The 18,523-nt window shown below is 44.2% G+C and overlaps 1 protein-coding gene across 1 annotated transcript in view; it reads left to right on the top strand.

Annotated features, from left to right (window-relative positions):
- The first annotated feature begins 3,060 nt into the window (after positions 1–3,060).
- Positions 3,061–18,523, top strand: part of LOC311231385 (rho GDP-dissociation inhibitor 1-like) — a 60,603-nt gene continuing 45,140 nt past the window's right edge. Inside the window, exon 1 of the mRNA XM_084317954.1 lies at positions 3,061–3,162. The gene's annotated coding sequence lies outside the window, so the exon portion shown is untranslated. The remainder of the gene's footprint in view (positions 3,163–18,523) is intronic.

Genomic DNA, 18,523 nt, shown 5'->3' with positions numbered 1-18,523 from the left:
AACACAAGACAGGTATGAGAGTAAGCCAAGAACTGGGCATTTATTGAAACAAAAGGAAAACGGCACAGTCCCTTTAAGGGAGAACACAAAATACTGGATAACAAGAATGGGAAGGGCACAGTGCCTTTAAGAGGCGAGCTGGCTAAGGGGAAGGCTAAGGGAAGGCAAACGGAACAGGGCCGGGGCAAGGGACAAGGCAGGAAAAGGGAGGACTAGGAGGACTAGAGAGGGGAGATAGGGACAGAGGCCCGCGGAGGCGGGCTGGGGACAGGGAGGACTAGGAGGACTAGAGTGGGGAAAACAGGGACAGAGGCCCGCGGAGGCGGGCTGGGGAGAGGGAGGACTGGAGGGAATAGACAGGGAGGACTAGGAGGACTAGAGAAAAAACAGGGTAAGGCCTTGGAACAGGGCGAGGGCTGGAGCTGCATACTGGGACAGAGAAAACAGGGTAAGGCCTTGGAACACAAGCATTAATGAATGTTGCTGCTCTGCAGCTTCTCCCGGGATGGTTCGTCTGAGGAAGCAGATGGTGGACATCAGAACCGCTCTGCAGATCTCTCTCGGCAGATCTCCGAGGGTGGTAAACGGGACCGAGAGGGAGAGAGGGAGGGGGATTAGCTCAGAGTTCAGTTGGGAACAGAGCAGGTGACAGGAGAGGTGACATGTCCCAAAAACAGAGTAATCCAAGTGACAGAATCTTCGGTGTATATAAACACTGTGAGCGAAGTCCCAAAATACAAATCCAAGTGAATAATCTTCGGTGCCAATAAACACTGTGAGCGAAGTCCCAAAATACAAATCCAAATGATAATATCTTCGGTGTGTATACACACAGTGAGCGATGTTAAGGCCAAAATATTATCCCAATGAACAGTCCAAAAGGCTGACGCTGGGTGAGTGACAGTCTGACAAAAAGCTGGATATCTTCAGTGTCTTTAAACACACGAAAAACGAATAGGATCAAAGACAGTCATAACAACTCACCCAGCCGCTGTGCGTAAAGAGAGTTGGATCAAAACGGGGCGAGCGCGTCGCCACGGGGAAACGGGTTGTCCAAGCGGAGGTCTGAGTGGTGCGCGACTGCTTGGAGTACTCGCCGGTACGAAGGGCGCATCTGGCGCGGAGGTCTGAGTGGTGCGCGACTGCTTGGAGTGCGCGCCGGTACGGAGGGCGCATCTGGCGCGGAGGTCTGAGTGGGGCGCGTCTGCTTGGAGTACGCGCCGGTACGGAGGACGCATCTGGAGTGCGTCTGAATGCGCGTCTGGGGTGAAGAGCGCGTCTGCGCGGAAGAGCGCGCCGGCTCGGAGAGACGCATCCTCCCGTAGAGTATTAGGAAGCGATGCGCGTCTGGAGTGAAGAGCGCGTCTGCTGCGCGGAGGTCTGGATGCGCGTCTGCGCGGAAGAGCGCGCCTGGCTCGGAGAGACGCATCCTCCCGTAGAGTATTAGGAAGCGATGCGCGTCTGGAGTGAGGAGCGCGTCTGCTGCGCGGAGGTCTGGATGCGCGTCTGGGCGTCTGCTGCGCGGAGGTCTGAATGCGCGTCTGGGCGTCTGCTGCGCGGAGGTCTGGATGCGCGTCTGGACGTCTGCTGCGCGGAGGTCTGAAGTGGAACACTGGAATACCTCCCGTGGAAGTCTTAGAGAGCGCAGTCCAGTGTCTCCTTTCAGGCAATCGGAGACAGGAGGCGAAGGCTAGAGTGCATCTCACGCCGGAGATGAAAGCAGCATAAACAGACAGAGAACCTCCCGAAGGAGTCTTGGTGATAGGGATATGATACGGAATGATACGGGACGACCCGACAAGGGACAGAGGGGAAGAGCGAGGTACTTAAAGCCCACAGGGGAACTAATTAGAATAAACATCAGGTGCGTGAAGGTAATTGATACTTGAACTAAAAGTGTGTGTTCGGCACCAGACCAATCAAACACATAATGACAGGTAGTCCAAGGGTGTGGCTGCTGAGAGCAAACGAACGCGAGGGTGGGGGCTAGTGAGGTGAGGAGAATGCAATTGATAAACAGAAACTAAAGGAACAGGGCGAGTAGGCTTAAAGGAACAGAGCGAGTAGGCTTAAAGGAACAGAGCGAGTAGGTGAGCAATGGACAAAACCTCACAGTTGTGTGTCCTGTAGTGTATTGTATCATGTATCATGTCTTCCATGTTTGTATGTGTATTCGCTTTGGTGGCAAATCATGTTTCCCCTCTGGGATTAAGAAATAAAACCATACCATACCAAGGCTGTGTCCAAGAAATTGTTGCTGACTTTTATAGCCACCCATACTAGATGAAAAGTGCCATTTTCACAATATACTGGACACTGTACAGGTAAATTTGCACCATGTCAGCATGAAAGCTATATCACACTTTACAGCTATAACTAAACCACTATCTAAGCAAAAGCTGTGTCCGAGCAATAATTGTTGGGAGAGTGTGTGAATGTGAAGATGACTCCTGTACTCATCCAAATGGTCAAACTAGAGGTGGTAGCAGAGAGGAGGATGCGGAAAAAGCTGGACACTATACTGAAAAACCCCAGTAACACCCCCTCTATGAGGATATAGCCAAGATGAGGAGCATGTTCAGCCTAGCCATAGACCCCTCCCCTCCCCAGTGGTCATCCCGCTGTGGTATAGTTTTCATGCTGACAGGGCGTAAATTGACCTGTCCAATATTTTCAGAAAATGACACTTTTCATATATTATTGATAGCTTTTGCTTATATAATAGCATCCAATGAAAGCTGTATTCTTCACAAACAGTGTGATATAGCTTCCATGCGGACATGGCACCTGTACAGTGTCCAATATATGTATATAATATATATATAGCCTGTGCCCTCAAATAAACAGCATTTATCAATTTAGGTACTGAGAAGTACTTTTTATATTTGTATAACCGTTATTAGCATAGCTAATGCTTAGTTTTTTGTTTTTATGTGTGAAATATATAGGTTATAATATAGGTTTTTCAATCACTTTTATGTGTTTTAGACTTGTGCATAATCGTTATTTTATTTTGAAAAACCTCGACCGGAAATGATATTGTTGCTGCAACTAGCGGAATACACAGGTTCGCATCTCCTTGTTCGCCATACTTGCACAGTGCAGACTGCAGAGCAACTGAAGCACTTATTCTTGAAGCCGCTGTAACACTACTGTTCAAAGGTAAGACCTTTTACTTTCAACAGGAAAATTGCACCATTTCCTAGAATCCGATGTCCATATGGCACGCGACGTGTAATTTAAATAATTATACTATCCCCCACCCTCCTATGCCCATCTTTAACTTCGCAAGCTAACGTTAGCGACTGGCTTTTGGGGGCTGAGTTCAGGAGCTAACGTTACGTTGTCCCAGTCCCACCCTATACAGTTGTTGCGGTGCCAAGATAAACACGGACAGGTTTCTTTGTTCGGGTTCGGATATCAAACCGAAGTGTTGGGTTCAGTTATTCACGTTAGCTAGCTTATTGGCGAATGTAGCGCCTGTGGTCGTATACCCTCTTGTGCAGAATCTTCTCTTCAAACCCAGACAGAATGTCTAGCAGGATTCATCGACTCTATTTAACATGGTATGTCAGACGACTGACAGCGTGACATGTATAGCATATTAGGCCTAGTGACTTATAGTAGACTATTTTCAACATTTGTTTACTCTAATAAAACAACGTAGTTTCAACAATATTTTGATTATTTTCACTGGCTCACATAGAACAGTATATATCTAGACATGTCAAATGTGTTGGCAATTTGACAGCATCAGCAAACTATTTTCCATTCTGAAACCTAAAATTACTAATTGAGTGCACTTTGTAGTTTGCATCAATGCAGGTCTAACAGATATGGTGAAAACTGCACAGTAGAAGTGTAGCCATAATTTACAAATAATTGCCCTTTCATTCAAACAGAAATTAATTATTTAAAGAGACCATGGATTTGAATGTAGTAATTACACAGCCAGTGTTTGGCTCTAGGTGCATTTAAATGTATAGGTTTGATCTTCCTGTCATGTTCGGTGAGTAGTTGACCTGTGTATGCCTTCCACTGGTTGGGTGAGGTGGAACTGTCAATCAGTGCTTTTTTTTTTTAACTACTTTTTCTCCCCATTTTTTTATTTCTCTCATCCCAATTTCGTATTATCCAATTCTTCCCTCCCCTGTCTCGAACGTTGTTAGGCCATGCCTCCCACTGGTCGGCTGCAATGTGGACGAAGCCTTGCATCACGTGTCCCCTCCAGTACTCGAGGAGGCAGCTGTTGCATCTTTTCACCTGAACAGCGCGATCTCTCAGTGGCAAGGAGTAACGCGTGGGAGGCTCACGCTGCCCCCGATACTTCCTGATTCTGCTGTACAGGCGCACCAACCGACCTGTAGGAGTCGCTGTCCACAACGTCCGATCCCACCCCCTAATACTGCCAATTGTATTAGTATGAACGACCAGCCAAGCCGGAAGCAACGCAGAGAGCTGGGCTCGAACCCAGCATCTCCTGCGTTAGTGGCGAGCGCCTTGCCCACTGCGCCACTTAGCCACCCAATCAGTGCATTCTTGAAACATCTGTCGGGTAGTAGTTAACCCCTGTGCAGTTTAGCATAGATCCTGTCAACCAAATAATAATAATTTGGAGTGGTTGTGCTTTTTGGAACCCCAAAGCTCAGTCCAATCCTGACTTCTTGCAGTCCTAAGCTACTAATACAGGAATAAAGGAAATTATTATTTCCCTAAGAGAAGGGAAGAGGAACTGCTGATGTTTAACCACAGTGACAGAGTAGGGTTAGTGACAGTGATTACATAACACATTCACTTGCAAGCCTTTTTAGAACACCCTTCATCTAAAATTGATCTCTTTTGGCATGTCAAATTTAGCCACCCAAATCAACGGAGAGACTAATTTGGAGACAAAATATTGTTTTAAATTAGTCCAGGCTTACTTCCCAACATGTCACACGAGTCACGACACATTGGATCTATGTGTGATTATGTTGAGGTTGAATGGGGACAATAGAATAGCCATTCTCCTTTCCCTGAGGTACTAGAACTCTTTTGAAGTCACATTAATTCATGTTGCTCCCACTGCCCAAAGTGTTTTCTAAGATGGAGTTTGGTGGCGTATTAGTGGAGCGGTCGGAATGAATCCGAGCAGGTCTTTGGTCCATGCTCAGGCATGTTTTATGACTGCAGACCCATGTTCCAGAGTCTGCAGGGTGCTCTTAGGAGAGTTTGCTGGCATTCCACTGACTGTTGCTAGTTGAGGCAGGTCAGGAGAGAGTTTCAGGAAGCATACTCGGAGCACCTTCCCTCCATAACTCATAGCTAGAGGCGCTGCACTTACAGCTGGCCAATGTGGAAAAAATATTATTAAATTCAAACCTTTTATTTTTGTTTCTGAGACACATTGAGGGCGGGCCCTCATTTACAATTGTCCTGAGATTGCATCACTTTTACATTTCTATATATATGTACACAGACACACATATATATATATATAAGCCAGCCTAGGCTATTTTTACACCCAGAGCCATTATTACATTATTATTACTAGGGAATAGGGATGGGACAATATATCACAATCTAAAAATATGACAATGGGTATTGTGGGGCAGAAAAACACATCACATTTACATTTTACTCTGCCGTATCAGCAGTCACAAATGAGATGACTTGCACTTTTACAAGCTCTCCGTCGCCCATTACAGTTTGCACAGCAGAGGACACAATCACCATTTTTATGCAGTAGTGTCTCTGGTAGCATTACAACACTGACTCCTCGGGTTGGACAGACGGGTGTCTTGAGTCTGGGTGTCTTGAGATGGCTGTGAGTGTTGACGATGTTTGTAAATGTCCATGGTGATGCTGATTGAAGCTGAGGTTATGGTCCAGCGTAATGCCGTGGTATCTGAGGACTCCAGTCCACCATGGTGATGGTGAGACTGGGGGGGGGGGGGGGGGGCGGACTAATGAGCAGTTCACCATAAGCTTTCTGATATCGGGGAGGAGGGCAATAAAATGCAGGAGGCAAATGAGCTACAGAAATGGGGTCACAGAAAACAACTTGCTCCTTAACACATTCCCGGCCATTGGGATCCGTCTAATCTCACTCTATGAGGCCAGCTTCTCATAACAACGTTTCACTGTGCGTGAGGTTGTTTGTAGAGCTAAATCTATATTTTATATTATTGCTATGTGTCCATTGTCATTGTCAATTGACAGTATAAACCTTCCCTTCAATATGCCATAAAGAAATAATTTTTTCATCAATACGTTCCCATTTTATAGCGTCGTGAATATGAACTATACCAGATTGGTCTAGGGTAATTCCCATACCTGTCAACACTGACGTTTTTCCCGGGATTGTACTGTATTTCAACCTTCTTCCCGCCCTGTTCACGGTTCACGGAATTGCCACGTTTTTTTGACATATACATTTTTACAAAATGGCTGCAATTCCCCTCCGTGACGACAGGTGGCAGCAGTGTAGATTAGAACGTTATCACAGGAAGTCAGACCGGGAGGCGTCTTCTTTAAAGGCAGCCCAAGAGTCCTTCCGCGTTTCTCTGATGTGACCGCGGCAGCGCGAGAGAGCGGCAGTGCGGAAATAGGCTGCATTCTATTGCCATGCTCTGCGACAAACTCTAACCTTAACCAACTCCTAAACAATGCCTAAACTTAACCCTAACCTTAACCAACTCCGAAACAATGCCTAAACTTAACCCTAACCTTAACCAACTCCGAAACAATGCCTAAACTTAACCCTAACCTTTTTTTTTATCCACTTTTTCTCCCATTTTCTATATTTTCTCCCATCCCAATTTTGTATCATCCAATTCAACCCTCCCCTGTCACGAACGCTGTTTCTTGCCTCCCACAAGCCGGCTGCAATGTGGACTAAGTCATACATAGCACAAGTCCCCTCCGGTACTTGAGGTAACAGCAGTCGCATCTTTTCACCTGCGCAGCTCGATCTCTCAGTGGCGAGGAGTAACGCGTGGGAGGCTCACGCTGCGCCCGACACTTCCTGATTCTACTGCGCAGGCGCACCAACCGACCTGTAGGAGTCGCTGTCCACAACGCCCGATCCCCACCCATCAGTTTCCCACCCCCTAATACGGCCAATGTGTATTAGTACGGACGGCCAGCTAAACTGAAAGCAATGTGGAGCGCTGGGCTCGAACAGGCAAGCCCAGCGTCTCCGTCATTTGTGGCGAGCGCCTTGCCCACTACGCGACGTAGCCGCCCAACTTAACCCTAACCTTAACCAACTCCGAAACAATGCCTAAACTTAACCCTAACCCAGGGCTGTACGTTAACTTTTTTTGCACATAGCACTGGTGCTACAGAGGTTGATAGTTTTGTAGCACAGGCCAAAATCTTGTAGCACAAGTATAAAACTTGTTATATTTGTAACAGTCACAAATGTGCCTATTGTATTTGTGTTATTTAGTTGCAGTGCCATGTTTGGCTGTCATTTAGTATATCGCCATGTGTTATTATTACTATGATACTCTCATATGCTATTTTCAATTAATATCATAAACAACATAAGGAATATTAGCATAATTTTGAGTGGACTGAAGGAATGAGTCAGCGTTAATAGTTTTAAATGCAAATAATTTATTGAAACATAGAAGTGGGGTCGGTTGGGACACACACACACACACAATGGGGGACCCTGATGTAAACAAGACAAACGTCTTTCTCAGGTCTGCATCCCCTTAACAATTGTGTGTATTGAGCCATACTGTACTGTACCCATTCTGCAATCTGTTAAATAAAGTTCTCATTCATTCATTCACACACACTGTTTCAACTCACCACCCCCGCATCATATTGTAGTCTAGTCTGTCTTCAAACTTCCACTCCTCTCGAAACTTGTTTATTTGAATATCAACATTATCTGTCCATCCTCAGTTTACTATAATATACTCCTGTCCTGACTAGTGACTTCATCATCTTTCCAAACGCACGCACGCACACACACAGGGAAGGGGAGAGAGTGCCCCCCCATTTCCCTTTCCACACTGTGTCTGCTGGCTCTGCCTGTGATCAGGATTAGCTTGTTAGCTTGCTAACGTTGTAGTGATTGTAATGGTACATAAACGTTAATTTCGGGCGATGTGTGCATAAAGGAATGGCGACGGTGCAAAGCATGTAGATGCATTTGACCCGTTGCGAGAAGAAAAAAACACCACGGACTTATTTCGGGACGTGTAGGCGCACTGCTGTGTTAACGCAGCAACCGACCAACGCGCTGCTCTGCTTGCAGAAGGCGCACGGATAGGGCGGATATGACTCGTCGAGTTGTCACAAGAGTTTTTTCAAAATAAGATTATCATATGCACCTGAACGTTGCTAGCTTTCGGAGCCTAGCTGGAGCTGCGCGTGGGCAGAAATGAGACCCGCTACAGGATTTTCAAAATAAGAGTATCTATATGAACCGAATCCCTATCGCACCAGTGCTACTGAAGTAAATCCATCCATCGCACAGACCGCTGTTGCTGTAGCACGTGCGAGATATATGTCGCACTGTACAGGCCTGTAACCTTAACCAACTCCGAAACAATGCCTAAACTTAACCGGCGAAAGAATGCACGTTAAAAAAAAGAAATTGAAGTGATTCGAACTTGTCACCAACGCACCGCAGGTTCCACAGCAAGGCGGCGAGCGAGTTGAGCTAACCGGCGATGTTAAAAGAGGGGGGATTACGGCTGCATAATGCCGCGGCAGAGCTCCGCGGCAGACGCGCGGCGGCGTTGTCACGTGGGGCGTCGCGGCCAATCAGAGAAACGCGGAAGGACTCTTGGGCTGCCTTTAAAGAAGAGGCGACCGGGAGACTGTTGCGACCCGAAGAAGAATAAGAACAGCGACCCGTAAGCTCAGAGCTCAGGGGAGAGACTGATGCACCGAGGGTGTCAAATCAACTTAGCCAGTGTCTCTTGATTGCCCACTCTGTGGCTTTTGTCTCTGGAACAAAAGGTTTGCAAATCTTCTGTGGATAAAACAATACAAAGTTACTGTATGTGATGCAGGAATGTGTAAATGTGTTGGTGAACAGCCGTTTGCTCTGCGCCTCCCCTGTCCCCTCCTCCCATTCCTCCACGAGTCCACGGAGAGCATGCCTTCACTGACGCCCAATTTCCTGAATGCGATTTATAAATATAAATTGATCCGTTTTAAAAGTTGTCGTGAATTGTCATGGTATGACAAATACAGTTACTGGTAACTCGCAGGCATTGCAGAGATATTGAGGAAAAACACAATCGCATTGGCTTTTTTTCTATCTCACTTTTCTCTGTAGACACACACACTGTTCCAAAAATGATATTCCCACTGCTAAATTAATGACCATAGGTATTTTTTATAGCTTTAACGAGTTGTAGTATTAATATGTAGCCTACAGTGATGAAGGTATAAAAACACTATGGTAATACATTGATCGATTGCTAACTTTAACAGATTGCAGAATGGGTACAAATTACAATACAGTATGGCGCAATACACAATTGTTAAGGGGATGCAGACCAGAGAAGGACTTCCCCCATTTTCAATTCATAACATTTACAGTAAAATCAAATACATTTACAGATTACAACCTTTATTTAATGGTTAATATTTTGATAAAAGGTAATTTACTGTATAGCATTTACACTTAAAGTAGGACATTTACAGTTTACCCATATTTTAGAATTGCTGGGTACATACAGGTTTTGACCAGCAGATGGCAGCGACGAGGCAGCTCCATTGGGAGGGGGCGGGGTGGGGCCGGGGGAAGGGGCGGGGCTAAAGTGTCCACGTTTTTTCAAATCCCAATGTTGACGGGTATGGTAATTCCTGCAAAGCTAGTTATAGGGCGCTAAGCTAATGGCGTTAAATCGATTGGCGTTTCGGCCCACAAGCTACAGTTAAAAATCAAAATGCAGGGACGCCCCAGTGGCGAACCACATAACGCGCTGACCGTCGTTATTTGCCGAATGTCTTCCCCCCACTCTGTCTCCCGTTCCTCCTCTCTCTCTCTCTCTACTGGACTGCCCAGTAGTAAAAAAGCGATAAACACAAAAAAAAAATCGTAGAAAAAAAAAATGCATATGATCGGTATCATGGTCCACCATGAATGCATGAAAGGGGGGGGGTGTGTGCGAAGTCTTTTCTGATTATTGATTACCAATAACGGCATTGGTTATTACAACAACATGCGCTGATCGGGGGGTTGGCTATGATAACAAGGCCCGATCAGGCTGAAATCAAATCGCTCTTACCTGTGGCCAGTTGGATTCCAAAAAGAATTTCCCAGTTATTGATCGCCATCTGGTAGATCGATATGTCCATTGGCTGATACTATATTCCTTTACTGCATACTGAATTCGGCATCGCAATAAGTATTCCAGGCGATCGGTTGAAGCGGTTAGCTTCAGGCTAACAGAAAAATGTACCCGGAATGAAAAAAAAAGTGACACCAGGTCTGAAACAAGCATTACTCTATTCTCGAGACAGCGCCAATACCAGGATCTGGCCGGTAATGCACTTTTCCGAATCCCAAAGGCATTTTCCCCAACATACAGCTCTGTGACATGGGGCTGTCTTAAATACTTCGAAGCTTCGAAGCTTCGTTCGATGGCACAAGCTTCGAACATTAAAAAAAAATCGAAGTTAAAGGGGAACTCCAACATTTTGGGAAATTAGCTTATTTAACATCTTCCCTGGAGTTAGACAAGAAGATGCATACCTTTTTTGTCTCTGTGCGTGCATTTTAGCTTTGGGAATAGACGCTCCGTTAGCATAGCTTAGCTTCATCACTGGAAGTGAGGCAGGACAGTAGCCTTACAGTGCCTTACAGTGTATTGCAAGGTCTGACATTGACCAAATTTGATATGCATGACCTTGGTGGGCTCTAGGTCAACTCCTGAAAAGGGGGTCAATGTCAGACCTTGCAATCAAAAGTTAGGGGGTGCACTGAAATTATGGCAAGGGTTATTAGCCCCCTAACTTTTGATTAAGGCATACGTTTCCTGAAGTGACGTCACGGCCGTGCTAGGTGCTAGCGTCTGATAAGCTTTTAGATTCGGCTCATTAATATGCACCTGTTGTCCTGTTGACCTGTTGTGACGTCTGCGTTTGATAAGCTTTTTTGATTCGCGCGTGCATGTTATTCGTGCATGGACCTTTTTAACTCTTTCAGAGTGGCATTTCCGGTGTCAAATGGAAAAAAATAAATAATGAAATTATATACCAATGATGTAAACTACCCATAATTGATCAGTAGGGTTTAACCTGGAGGTTGGGCTTTAAACTTAAAAGTCTCTTGTAACATACAAAATAACGCAAGTCAGAATCATCATCATTTTTAAAAAGTAAAAGGGGACATGTCTTGCTATTCCTTTCACTATTTGGGCAACTTTACACAATTCCTGTGAGTCTATGGAACACATCTGTAAATTATTTTCCAAAAAATTCATTGTTTTGTATTTCTATACTCTAAAGCAGCATTTTTCCACTTCAAGATTTCAAGCTGTTTTGGGCTGGGCGCTCTCTCGCTCTCGCCAGTGCAGGTGGGTGACTGTCACTCAAAGCGCATTGCGAGTATGGGCGGAGCCCAGCCAAAAACAGCTTGGACTTTGCAAGGGCAGAAAGTGGTGCACCAAAGTACTTGATTAAAAATACTTATTACATGGCGTTTTCACATTCGCCGAAATGCTTGCTTGTGATTGGTCAATAGCCCCCCGACAGCGGTCATTATTTTTCAATAATGACCGCTGTTTTTTCAATAATGACCGCTGTGCGCAGCTGTTCGCAATCAAGCCCACTGACACACACTGTTTCAGTGCAATTAGACACTGCCGGTGTTCTGCCGGCGATGACGGGGCGGAGCGACGAGCGGAGCCAGAACACAGCGGAGCGAACAGAGGCTGCCCGCGATAATAATAATCACTTTATTTGGGCTGACAGAGCCACAGAACAACTGCGATTTGTCAAATGAATGAGGTATATTGTTAGTAAGTTAGCCATGTAATAAGCGGGATAATGTATAGCTTTACTCGGTCATTGTCGCAAAATAATTGACCTTCACTGACGTTTAAAACACCTCGCCGAAGCGGCTCGGTATTTTAAACTACGTGTCGGTCAATTATTTTGCGACAATGACCTCGTAGCTATACATTATCCCTTACATAACAATGAATTTTATTGAAAAAAAAACGTACAGATGGTGTTCCATAGACTCACAGGAATTGTGTAAAATTGCCCAAATAGTGAAAGATAAAGCAAAATATGAACCCTTTAACACATTTGGGGCCATTCGATTTCAGCATCTAGCTATAGCACGGCCAGGTTTTCTTTACATAGTTTCACTGTGCGTCACGTTGTTTGTAGAGCTAAATCTATATTTTATAGCTATGGATACAATACCATGGTAATTTGACAGTAACTATCTTCCGTTCTAGATGCAAAAAAGAATGAATTTTTTCATGAATACGTTCATGCATTATTCTGTGGTGAATGAGTATAATTTCAGAATGATCCGGGCTAATTCCTGGGAGGCTGGCTATAGGGCGCAACGTGAATTCTACTTAATCCATTGGCATTTTGTCCCTGTACACGCTACAATAAAAAATGTAAATGCATATGATCGGTATATTATGTTCCATCATGAATGCATGAAGGGGGGGGGGGGTCGTTTCTGATTAATTGATTGTCAATAACGGCATTCGTTAGTACAACAGCATACGCTGATCAGGGCGATGGCTATGAAAACAAGGCACAATTTTACCTCTTTTACCTCTACACTACCCAGATGACCCACCAATGCACGATTTTGTGTTTTCATGTGTGTGTGTGTGTGTGTGCTGATCAGGCCACGTGAGCGGATCGGCGCGGCCGAGAAATCCGCTCTTCGCTCTTTAAAGCTTGGTCCGCTCCGCTAATCGCTCATGTTGACCCCGCTCCCAAGTCGCTCTCCGCTCGCTCCCCACTCACCTTGAATCGAGCGCTCCCCGCTCCCCGCGCCAGATCGCTCGGCAGTTTTTCTTTTTCTTTTTTGGAGCATGGTGTAAATGAGCTCAAACTACAACAGTCTACACCCCCTGGGCCCCTTAACAATTGTTTGTATTGAGCCGCATTGTAATTGTAGCCATTCTGCAATGTTAAATAACGTTGTTTATCAACAGGAGTGAGTGTGGGCGTCATAGATATCTATGGTGGGCGTCTCTACAGTGACGAAGCCTGAACCCTTCTCATTGGTTGAAAATGGCCTTCATGTTTGTACATCGCCATCTGTTGCTTTGGCATTGTACTGCATGTATATATTACATCAACAGTGTTAAACCACTGTGAGCGGCCTGGAGTGGATTGGAGCGGAGGAGAACTCTCGCTCCGGACGTCGCGCCGACTCATTTTAAAACCCACTCCTCGCTCACGTCAAAACAGCCCGCTCCGCGCCCCGCGCCGCTCACGCTCCGATCCGCTCACATGGCCTGGTGCTGATGCATGGTTCTGTGGGACTAATTAATTTCGCCGCGGGGGGTATAATCCCACGGGACAATGCATTGGTAACTTGTTTCAAATGACAAGATTCACCCCGTGAATATTATTGCACGGATCGGAATACGGGCGCGCGTGGGAGCGTGCGCTATGATATTTTGCAACAGGTTGACAGTGATACAGTGAGTGCTCTCTTGATAGAGAGAGAGACATAAGCCCCCTCGCTCTCTCAATGCAGTGCGCTCCGAGACTCATCGTATGAGCCTCTCTCTTAGAGCCATATGAAATCCGTTTAATTATTTTCCAAATTCCATTTTATTTTTTCCCAAATTCCATTTTTTTCGTTTTAATATTTCAGAATTCTGTATTTTGCCTTTTATGCTCATTTTACCATCAGAAATAGTGTCTAATAAGTGGGAATGAATAAATGTCCACAATTGAATAAGATATAACAGTCCATTTAATGTTTTTAAGTGCTGCAACTCAGAAATACAGTTAAATTTTACACTATTTTTCAATTAATATTGTGACAAAATAAAAATACATATTTCAAGTGTAAACAATAGATACAGCTAGCTACTACTGACATTATCACAATGACAATGTCAGTAACCTAGCTATATCTATTATATTGTGATGAAATATAGTAATGCATAATTTAGGCACCTTTAGTTTAGTTTATTTCGTTTATAAAGGACAGTGTATAATGGCAATCGTTTGCATTAAACAAATGGATGGGTGCACTAGATTTAGCAAGAAGCTATCATTTCCATCTATAGTCCTATGTACTGTAACGTTTCATAGCTATTTAAGTTTATTTAGATTATAAAGGGCAGTGTATAATGACAATCATTTGCATTAAACAAATGGATGGGTGCACCAGATTTAGCTAGAACTTCTAGAAGCTATCATTTCCATAGATAGTCCTATAACGTTACATAGCTATTTAAGTGTATTTAGTTTATAAAGGGCAGTGTATAATGACAATCGTTTGCATTAAACAAATGGATGGGTGCACTAGATTTAGCTAGAAGCTAAACGTCCTAACGTTATAGCTATTTAATCACAATAGTGTCGCAAGTGTTTTTGCGGGTCCAGTCCACGGAACGTTGACAGAATTAGCAAAACACCTTATCACCGGAGGCATAAAAGTCATTAGGATACTGTTCTGCTCTGAATTGAGGGCTTATTGTGGAATTGTTTAGCTTCTTGACGATGTTAACACTGAAGCAGCCAGACGCTTGAGCACCGCGGCTGTGTTGTGTGTAACACGCTGTAGAGTCCCCTCCTCCCCGGTCGCGTGTGCACCAAACGTTCCACCCAAAAACGAAATTTCAGTCCAGATTAGGCCAAATTCTGCAATATTCCACGTTTTGCAGTTGATTCCATTTTTATTGGTTAATTCCGCGATTCCGTCCGCGATTCCGTGAACGCGGATTTCTTATGGCTCTACTCTCTCTGTCTCTCCCCCTCTCTCTCTCTCTCTCTCTCTCTCTCTCTCTCTCTCTCTCTTTCTTTTTCTCTCTTTTTAGGAAGTGCTGATTGACAGGGAACCCGCTTCCGCATTATTTCCACTCGCTCCGTTTTGATAATAATTTCAACGTATCACAGTTGATTTTGGGCGGGCGGTGGCAGATCAGTATAAACTAGGTATAAACGGTATAAACTAGGGATGCACCGATATGAAAATTGGCCACCGATACCGATTGTTCAACTAACACAATCGGCCGATACCGATACCGATACCGATACTTGTGGCAAAAAATAAGTATTTGTAATTTTTTTTTATATATTTCTTTTAATTTTTTTTTTTTAAATTTTTTTTTTTATGAAACTACTGTATATTTGTATGTGTGTTTGTATTTGTAGGCCTCTTTACTTACTTAAAAAAAGGAAACATCAAGAAATATGTTTATGGTATTAATTCCACCATGCCATGTATCACTATCCCTCTCCCGGTATCGTCTGGCGGCCTGCAGATGGATAGAATAGAACCATTTTGATTGACAGTCGATTCGGCCAATTACGCCACACCGCTAGCACCCACCTCCTGCTGTTCTTACCACCAATAGGCAAGCGTTTATTCATTTTCTACTTCCGGGCATGCCGCCATTGATCTGCTTGCGAGAGCACAACAAACTTAACGTAGCTAATACGTTAGCTGCCCGCCGACCATCGCTCCACAGGATGACCAAACGAGACACAATGATTTTACTGCAATAAATGTTATAATAAAACAAAGCCTTTCTATACATTTGTCTGGTTGAAAACTTTATTAACAGATTGCAGAATGGGTAGTTGGGTACGGAATGAGCAACGGAATGGAACTGAGCTATGAACGGAGTAATGCCTTGCTTGCTTGCTTGCTATCTTCGGTTAAATAATATGCTGATGTTATTGAACGTGTAACACTAACTTTATAACGTTAATGCCACAAAACGAATGTTTGTGTCATTTTAACAGCAGATACTTTCTTAAATGCCATCTTCCCGAGAGAGGGGTGTTGACGGGGAGCTGTGATGGGTTCGCTTGGTTGTGTTATTAATAGCATTGAACAGCTAACCGAAAGCTAGCGTTAACTATACCTTGTAACCGGTAGAGCAGCTCTAAAATAGCAATGACGTCATGTAACCACAGCGCGACTATTTCACTCGCATTTGCCCCTAAAAATAGATAGAATTAGTCATAGATAATAGATATGTGCAAACTGGAAAAATCTATTTAGGAGGCTTCGCGCATTGGGTGTGTCAACACGCAATTGTCATTTCATAATAAACACATATCACCGCGGCGCACAGCAGGTTTCAATTTCAGTTCCTGGCATTTTTAACCAGTGGAGAAAGGTAAGAGATTTCCCTATCGTTTTTCTTATATGAATTATTCTATGTTAATAAAACATACCTGGTGATCAATTACAGTTTGCTGTGAACATTATGATATGTGTAGTGTTCTGACGGCTGGGCAGCGCGAGCTGGATGCTGGATTTTGCGAGAAGCATATGCAGCTGCAGAGCCGCAGAATCCACCATAACTCACCATAACCCACCCATCTGTACCGGCACAGTGCAGTACTCCAATTCAGCCATTGGCAATTCAGCCGTTGGGTGGGGGGCGCTGTTGAGCCGGGCCTGTGACCGGACCTGAAAGCGCCCCTACTCTGCGGCTCTGCAGTTGCATACTATTGGGATTCGTTGGGAGCAGCACAGAGTCTCGACTCAGGACTTATTTTATTTGGAATATAATGACTGTATACGCAAAAGTAGCCTAGTTTTAAGTTAAAATATTATAAATCTACATGCCTTGAGGATGTCATTATTTATATAGCCTGCCTATCAGGCAAAACAAATTATTCTAACGGAAACACTGATACCGTGATATATACCGTTACCGTCTATGCTTCAAATTATACCGTGATATAAATTTTAGACCATACCGTCCACCCCTACCGTTGGGTACCGGTATCGATTCCCAGGTAAAAAGAAAAATGTTCAGGCTCGGTGTCCTGAAAAGACCCACAGCGTAGGACAGATGCAAGCCACATTTTACAATAAACCTCTGTGGGGCTGCTTAAAAAAAAAATATTATAATCGCAAATTTAATCGCAATCGCAATATCTGTCAGAAAAATCGCAATTAGATTATTTCCCAAAATCGTGCAGCGCTAGTTAAGTGTGTGTGTGTGTGTAAGAGAGAGAGAGAGACATGCTCACACCTCAGTAAATTGCTGCAGTATGTTATGTGTGGTCATGATGTAATGAGTCATGGTGTGATGTCATTCAGTGGTCTCAATGTTAGTGCGGTAGTGATGCTGTTTCAGAGAAGTCCGCTCCGGTGACATCACACAGCAGCCAGAGTTAGGTCAGCCTGACGGGAATACTTCCCCAGTCACTAATACCTCACAACCAGAACACCTCGTTAAGAAATCAATGTACCGGGCTTGTGTGGAACTCCAGTAGTCCGGACTCCTTATAGACCTGTTTGCAGGAGTGTAAAGTACTTGAGTAATTATACTTCATTACAATACTTAAGTACTGTTTTGGGGGATTTGTACTTTACTCGAGTATTATTAGGTTTGTATACTTGTACTTTTACTCAATTACATTTCAGAAAAAACATACTTTTTAAAAATGATTGCTCCTTGTACAAGACTATAAAACGGGGATCTTTGATTAAACACCTGCTCTCAGAAGTATAATTTCATATCAAATGAAAACTTGGCCCACGATGGAATGAGTTTGAGACCCCTGGTCTATCCCTTGCAATAACAAAAGTTTAACTTTTACAATTAAAAGTTTGTAAACTTTTTTGCCAGTGTTTTTAGCCAGATACTCTGACTTCTACTTGAGTAATATTTTGAGACGGTACCCAAACTACCCATACTTTCACTTAAGTATAATTTCTGGGTACTTTTTACACCCCTGCTTGTTAGCTGTATACAAACATACCATGTTCGAGTCACGTGACTAAGTTGCCTCTGACCTGCGCGAGCTGCTGCGCTAAAAGAATACGACAGGGCTCTATGGAGAAACCATGGCACTCCCATGACTAAAAGTTGTTTCAAACGAAAATGGCTGGATTGCCAAATGCACGGCTGTGAGTGTGAGACTTTCACCTTTTACATATCTAGCTTTGGCATGGATTGATTGTTTAGATCGCTAGCATGGCTAACAAATGCAAATATATTGTAGTCTGCCCAGGATTACTTCTGCCTCGGTGATGCGCGCGCACACACACTGTCTGACGTATACAGCGAACAGGTCTATAGCAGCATTAGGGCTTTTGTCCATAGCGGAAGTTTTATGAGTTGTCAGCTCCTTTCTGTCATTCATTTCTGTGCTACAGACGCGACAGGCTTTCCCAGCGCTACACCTCGCGTTTTAGCGCTCTCGGCGGCAGCGTTTTTGGGCGGAGTGCTCCCAGCGCCTAAAGTTGAAACTAGTTAAACTTTTGGAAAGGAGCGCCGCTCATCAAGGTAACTCTTTTCGACCGACCAATCAACATCGAGGAAGGTCCACCTTGAAAAAAACGTCCGCTATGGACACAAGCCCTTACTATTTATTCTAC

Source organism: Notolepis coatsorum, assembly GCF_963971535.1.
Source record: "Notolepis coatsorum genome assembly, chromosome: 7".
NCBI classification, from domain to species: domain Eukaryota; kingdom Metazoa; phylum Chordata; class Actinopteri; order Aulopiformes; family Paralepididae; genus Notolepis; species Notolepis coatsorum.
Note: the sequence above shows the minus strand (reverse complement) of the source record. Positions and strands in the feature narration are given on the sequence as shown.